A 7,257-nucleotide genomic window follows, 5' to 3' on the forward strand; every position below is an offset into this window, starting at 1 on the left:
GGCCCCGGGGAGGGGTGGTGGCAGCCCCGTGGGGACACTTGTGGGGAGGGGGCGGCGGTCGGTCTGAAGATCTGGTTCCACCGCCCGGGATGACCCCCGCAGGTCTTTCTCGCGCCCCTTCAGCGCCCCCATGTGGAGGCTTTTCCCGAAGCCTGGTCTCCCTTCCTAGGACTCGGAGTTGGCGGATCCAGAGCTGGGTCCTGGTCCCCACGGCCTGTCCTTCCGATAGAAAGCCAGGAGGTAAAGGAGGGGCTGGGCCGCCAGACGCTGCGAGCCTCTTCCGGCCGGCAGCCTCGTCCTTCTAGGGGAGGGCAGTGGGGAAAAGTCGCCCGGAGTGCGTGATCTGCACAACCTCTGAAAAAGGCAACTCCCCCGTGTCTTCGAGGTTAGGCTCCTGCGTTCAGTCGTGGGGACTCACTGAGCACCTGCAACATGGGAGTTGCCCCAGAGCAGAGATGAAAGACCCAGACAGGCATTATAACAATTTTAACCCAGTGTGGAAAGTGCCATGGAAGGGGCATTTGGGGAGAAACCAGGATTCCTGGAGCCCCCTTAACTCACATTGGTGGTGCAGACAGGAAGTTTGGGAAAGTGGGTCTCTACACTCGCCAGGCACGTGTAGCAAACAGAGCAGTTGCCCTCTGTGCCCAGTGGTTGTGTGGGCAGATACCCCTGCCCAGAGTCTCGGCAGACATTTGGGCCCAAGCCTGCCTTGTTTTTGACATCTAGACTCTCAGGCCCGAAATAGCTCTGGAAGGGCCTGAAGTTATTGCTCAGTTTCAGAAAGAAATTCTCAGAGTCTGGAGAATGATTCAGAGCAATCCCTGACCTCACCCTTATGGTCAGACACCTCCCCCACCATGGAAGGCATATCCTGGCCCTGGGGCCCCTTTCTCCGGAGGTCCCTGGCACCCACCCACACCTTTTTTTTTTTTCCAGTTAGGATCTGTAAGGAAAAAGAAATACACGGTGTGTGTGGGGGGGGGGGGGGTATTTGTCCCCAAGAAGGATTCAAGTCAAGAGTCGAAGCAAAGCGTAGCATAGAACTAAAAATGAGACTCTGGGGGGGCTCATTTGGGTTACGTCTGCCTTCAGCTCAGCTCCTGGAGTCCTGGGAAGGAGCCTCATCTCAGGCTCCCTGCTCAGTGGGGAGTCTGCTTCTCCCTCTGCCCCTCCCCCTACCCCTCTCACCCGGCTCATGCGCATGGGCTCTCTCTCTCCCTCTCAAATAAATACATAATTAAATCTTTAAAGAAAAAATAAAGAATGAGATTCTGGGTTCAAATTCTGACCCTGCCACTTACCATCTGCGTGACATCAGGCGTTAGGCACGTTATTTAACCTTTCTGGACTTCACTTCCCTTGTCCCTAAGGTGGGGATCACAATATATTCACTTCGAAGGGTTGCTGAGATATTTAAATGAGATAATGTGTAAAAGAACCTCATGCAGCATCTGGCACATTGTAAGCCTTAATAAACAGTGGCAATTATTATTGCCATTAATAATGTAATTAAGCAATAGCACTCATCCCCGTTTTATGGGAAAGCCCCGGTTAAGGAAAGTGATTTCAGGTGTTCCCTGATATTTTGCCATCAGGTTGAGAATTTTGTAAGGACAAGGACTGGGCTTCTCCTGTCGGACTAGGAGTTAGTTCCCTGTGGCCAGGTCTCTTTGAGACAAAGTTGAGTGTGCCGGATCTTAAAGGTAGGGTTCAGAAGCTTCAGGCCTGAGAACCGAGGGTGGCTTGTGAAGCCCCCCCTTGTTGGGGGGTGTGGGTCCAGGTCCTGCCCCTGCCTCAACGTTGGAGGTGGAGGGGGTGGAGAAGTTTCTCTCCTGAGTGCCTGCTTCTCCCAGAGCTGTTTATGGGCATAAAGGCACCCAGAAGCCTGACCCCATTAGTGGGAGAGGAGAAGTTCATGATGTAAATCGGCCTTTTCTTCCTGGATCTTGGTTAGCGAGTGTGGGAGAAAAGTGAACAGCTAATTGAAAATATAATTATAATGCACTGTCCTTTGTCTACCCAGTGGAGCCTCCAGACCCCACTGTCTGCGGAACACTTTGTTTCTCGAGCTGGGGAGGACTCTGGAGCCAGGCACCGGGAGACAGCACCCACGGGTTGGGTAACTCGGCTGGCTGGGGCTCGGCAAGAGGCTCAGGACTGAACCTCAGTCCCGCTCTCCCTGACCACCGTCTGGAACACCTGAGCTGACGGCGCTCTCAGAAGAATGCTGAGTGCAGTGAGATCCCGAGCAGGCTGCTAGCAATCAGGGAGGGAAGAGATGAGGCCAGGTTACCAGCAGACACTGGGGAGTCACTGTAAGCCTTAGAACAAAGGATTTACTTGGGCTTTTGGTTTTTTCCCTTTATGGGCTCCCAAAGCCTCCTCCCCTCAAATGAGGTGATGAGAAGGAGGGGCTGGAAGTGGGGAGAAGCTGGGGACGGGGGAAGCCTGTTAGGAGGTAATGGTGATAGTCTCAGGAGGCAGGGGATGGGGCTGGAGGGAAAGCGGGTGTCCTCAGGTCTGGAGGGGAGGCACCGGGATGATGAAGAGGAAGGAGAGCAGGCTCTGGGAGGGTGGGGAGGAGCTGGTGGGTGTTAGTTTGGACGATCTGACAGTTTGAAGTATCTGTGACTATCCACAGGGTAGACCAGGAGGGGCTCGGAGCTCAGGGGACAAGGTTGTAGAGCTTTCAGGAGGTCAGGGTGCAGGCGGGTGAAACGAGGGGAGAGCAAGGTAACCCAGGGAAATCACAAATAAAAAGGCCGAAGCTGGACATCGGAGCAGCCTCAATATTTAAGAGGCAGGTGCTGGACAGGGTGGAGTGGTGGCGAGAGAGACTACAAAGGAGAAGGTAGAAGGATGGTTGCAGGGGAGAGAGGAGAGGTACAGACATACAGGCGAGAGATGCTTATGAAAGATACATATGGATATGAATGAACACGTATGTTAATGCCTAGAACAAGTACTGCAGAATCCATGCGGGGTCTTGGCGGTGGTCCTTCTAGAATGGGCAGTAGGTAAAGGGGAATTTCCATAATCTATTCGATATCCCAACATTACTTGAATATTTTACAGTGAGATATGTGCATGCATTACTTTCACAATTTATTTTTTTGGTTTTGGGTTTTTTTTTAATTTTTCTTACTTTTACATATTAAAACAAGACAGGAAGTACTCGAACTGTCCACTGACAGGAGAATGGATAAGTCAGTTGTGGCGAGGAATACTCCACAGCAGTGAAAACGAATGAACTGGGATGAATCGGATCAAGCTCATCAGGTGTTAAGCAAAAAAAGCGAGTTGCAGGAGGATCCGTGTGGGGTGATTCCGTCTATGTGGAATGTAAAAACACGAAAAACACAGACTCAGGTTATCAACGGACACATATACATGCACTGTATTTATACAATGTATACACATACAAAATACTCCTGGGAATAACTGACGCGTGCAGGAGAGCGCGTCCCTCTGGGCGGGGGAGGGGATGGGCGAGGGGACCCAGGGGCTTCAGTAAGGACTGAATTGTCTGTGACGACTCAGTTAGTAAGCTGCGTAGTGGGCATTCAGGTTCGCTGTACTATGATCTATACATTTCTGTGGGCCTGATAGAACTAGTACATTTTGAAAAACCAGAAGAGAAATAGGAAAAGCCCAGGCGTGGCGGGAGAGAAGGGTTTTAGGAAAGAAGGGAAGGGTTGGGGCGCCTGGGTGGCTCAGTCAGTGAAAGCATCCGACTCTTGGTTTCGGCTCAGGTCATGATCTCAAGGTCGTGAGACCCAGTCCGGCATCAGTCTCTGCGCTCAGCGCGGTCAGCTTGTCCCTCTCCCTCTGGTCCTCCCCCTGCTGGCGAGCTCTCTCTCTCTCTCTCTCTCAAATCAATAAATAAAATCTTAAAAAAAAAAAAAAAAAGGAAGAAGGAAAGGGCCAACAGTGTGAAATGTGGCAGCAAGCCCGGCAGTGAAAGAGGGGCTGCGGGTGGACCCCGGGTCACCCTGGGGTCAGAGGGTGCCCACCAGCCTTGCCGGCCCAGAGGCGGAGGGTCTGCTTCAATGTTCCTGCTAAGAGCCCCAACGTGAGGGTTCTGAAACCCCGCTATCAGCCAGTGGTCCCCGTGGGGGCCCCCCACTGCCTCTGGGACGCGTGAGGGAGCACTGAGGGTCTTTGATGTTGCTGGCGATGCTACAGGAAAGCCGTCCTCATCTCTCACCAAAGACTAAATGCAGGGAAGACTCTGGGAGACACTCCTTGAGGACCCAGGCGGGTGACAGCAGCTCTGCCAGCCGGGGCTGCTGGAGGTGTACATGGGCCCTGAGGCAGGGGGATGACCAGGCTGACTTCGGCAGGAGTCAGCGAGTCTCTGGCGCCCAGGGGGCGGGTGGGCGAGGACAGTGTTGAGGCTTGAAGGTTTGAGGAGGCAAAAGCCAAATCCTGGTGCCCAGGCATGGAGAGTGGGCGATGCCCAGGCTTGGCAGACAGCGGGCTGAAAGATGCAGTGCCAAGGTGGGGAGAGGGGCTGCCAGGGCTGGAGATCAGAGGAGTGGATGGGGGAGGGCCCAGGCACTGTCAGGGCTTGAAGCAGGAGGCCGCCGGGGGCAGGGTGGGAGGGCGGAGAGTGAGGGATCAGTGAAGCCAGGGGGTGGCCAGGAGGAAGTGGGTAGTGCCAAGGGAGCAATGGTAAAGAGCTGGTGCCAGCTTGGGGCTGGGGGCGGGCAGTGGGGGTGGGCTGGAGGAGCCCTAGAGCTTCTCTTGCCCTCGGTCTCATTCAGTTTTGCAACAAAAACAGATGCCTTTGTTGGTGAGTTCTAAAACCTCTGTTGGTGAGTTTCAGGGTTCACAGGGCCCTCTGGGGTCATCTTTTCCAATCCCTTCTTTGTACAGATGGGGATAGTGATGCCCACAATGTGTGTGTGTCAGGGGTAGGGGGGGCTTTCCAGGGCCACCCAGTGCGTCTAGTGAGGGACCTGCTTGTCCAGGTCCATATCATACCTGTGGGGTACTGGGTGGGGGCCTGGGAGCCGGGGTGGGGGGATGCCTGGAGTAAAGGGCTCCAGTCTTGGCCAAGGGAGCCAGTGGTCTTGTTGGGGCAGCAGGCCAAACACATCTAAACCCAGTCTGCCGTGGAAGGCCACATGCGCCGCGGGGGCAATGTTCTGGGACAACCGTGGAGTGCACCTCCTGTGAGCTGGGACCTTTGGGAGAGGGGATCCTAGGGAAGCTGTGGCTTTGGCAGGGCTCAAAAAAATGGTGTGGCACTAAACCATTAAGAATTCATTTTCAGGGGCGCCTGGGTGGTGCAGTCGTTATGTGTCTGCCTTCGGCTGAGGGTGTGATCCCAGCATTCTGGGGCTCATCAGCTAGGAGCCTGCTTCTTCCTCTCCCACTCCCCCTGCTTGTGTTCCCTCTCTTGCTGGCTGTCTCTCTCTGTCAAAGAAATAAATAAAATCTTAAAAAAAAAAAAAAAAGGAATTCATTTTCAGGGGTGCCTGCGTGGCTCAGTCGTCTAAGCATCTGCCTTCGGCTCAGGTCATGATCCCAGGGTTCTAGGATCGAGCCCCGCATTGGGCTCCCTGCTCAGCGGGGAGCCTGCTTCTGCCTCTGCCTGCTGCTTCCCTGGTCCTGCTTGCTCTCTCTGTCAAATAAATAAATAAACCCTTAAAAAAAAAAGAATTCATTTTCAGTGGAAATCAAATGGCCTACAATACTAGAAAGGTGGGATTATCATTGGGTGTCTGGAGCCGACATTGGTCGCTTAGCTGTCCTAGGGGGTCAGGGCATGGGGCTTCTGGTCTGCACATAATACCGAGGCCTGTAAGTCTGTCGAGGCCCAGCGCTAAGGGCTTTCTCTTAATTTTCATTAGCTGCGGGCCCAGGAACACGTGCTGCCCGCCAAGGACAAAGGTCAATTGGGAAGGGCCCCTGGAGACCATTGATTCCCCCTCCTCATTTTACCCTGGAGCAGACCGAGGCCCAGGGAGAAGTCACGTAATCTCCAATACAACCATTTTTTTCAACATTTCATTTCTTTCCAAAATGCGTCGGAAGCTTTGCATGTGAGCGAAGGCACGCTTGGCATTCTGGGAGGGCGTTGGCCTGAGCCGGGATGCCCCAGAGGGCAGGGGATGCGCCTAGGTGGGTGCTCAGTGGAGTGGGCCTGGCTGGGCAGAGGCGGAGGGGTGGGGATCTGCCCTGTTGTCCTCTGGTCAGGAAAGGGCCCAGTGGCGGCCTCCACCTCAGGACCCTCCCCCATGGCCCGTTTGCCTGGAAAGGCCTGAGTGCTTTGGAAGGGCAGCCCACCACTGGGGAAGGGTGGGGTGTCCGGCAGCTCCCAGGGGCTGCAGGATGGGACCCATTTAGCCTCCGTAGTCATCTGACCCCCATGACTCAGGCCTGGCCCTGCCCATGGAGGGCAATGGGCCAGCCTGAGCTCATCACCACTGCCCGGAGCAGAAGTGGTAAACAAGTTCACCCTCTGCCTCCCGCCCGTGAGAGGAAGCAGGAAAGAGGGTGAGGTGGGGGCCCCCAAACATTCCACCTGGCCCAAGCCATCTGCATAACACACATCACAGGTGTCCATGGGACCTGTGCTGGGCTCTGGCAGGGGGGTGACGTGTGGGGAAGTGTGTTCGCCTTCACGCATGTCCTCGGGGGAGCTTCGGCCAACCTTTTCTAGGGGCCAAGTTGGGGACCATTTCACCCCATCCCAGGTATCTGGGGGCCATGCATCGTAGGCTCGTGAGGCTGGGCCTGAGGGCTAGGGGTCCCATGCGGTAACACCTGGTTTGACCCGCTGGATCTCCACCTCCCTGCCTTCAGGCCTCATGGCTCAGACCCATGTACTGGGGGGTCCCTGTGGCCTCTGGGAGTCTCTCGGAGGCTGCAGACAAATGTTCTTGGGCTATTGCTTTGGCCTGCCTGGGCTCGCGGCAGCGTGTGCGAGGGCCCCGGCCTCAGCACCTCCCGTCTCGCTGCGGGCCTCCGGCTCCTTCTGTCCTTCCACTTCACTCTCTCTCCTTCTGTCCTCCTCCCCTCCCTTCCTCCCTCCCTCAGGCCTTTCTCTGTCTTCCTCCTTTTTTTTTATACCCACTTTCCCCATCTTTCCTCCACCTCCCCTCTCAACCCAGTAACTGGCACTGCTCTTGGAAGCCACCAGATGGCAGCAGCGCACCACACGTCCCATCCTTGCTGGGGGCTCCTATCCCCCCCTCCCCACCCGCCCCTGCCGCCACACCGGGATGATTAACCACCCCTCACCCT

This window comes from Ursus arctos, unplaced genomic scaffold, assembly GCF_023065955.2.
Source record: "Ursus arctos isolate Adak ecotype North America unplaced genomic scaffold, UrsArc2.0 scaffold_24, whole genome shotgun sequence".
In the NCBI taxonomy this organism is placed as follows: domain Eukaryota; kingdom Metazoa; phylum Chordata; class Mammalia; order Carnivora; family Ursidae; genus Ursus; species Ursus arctos.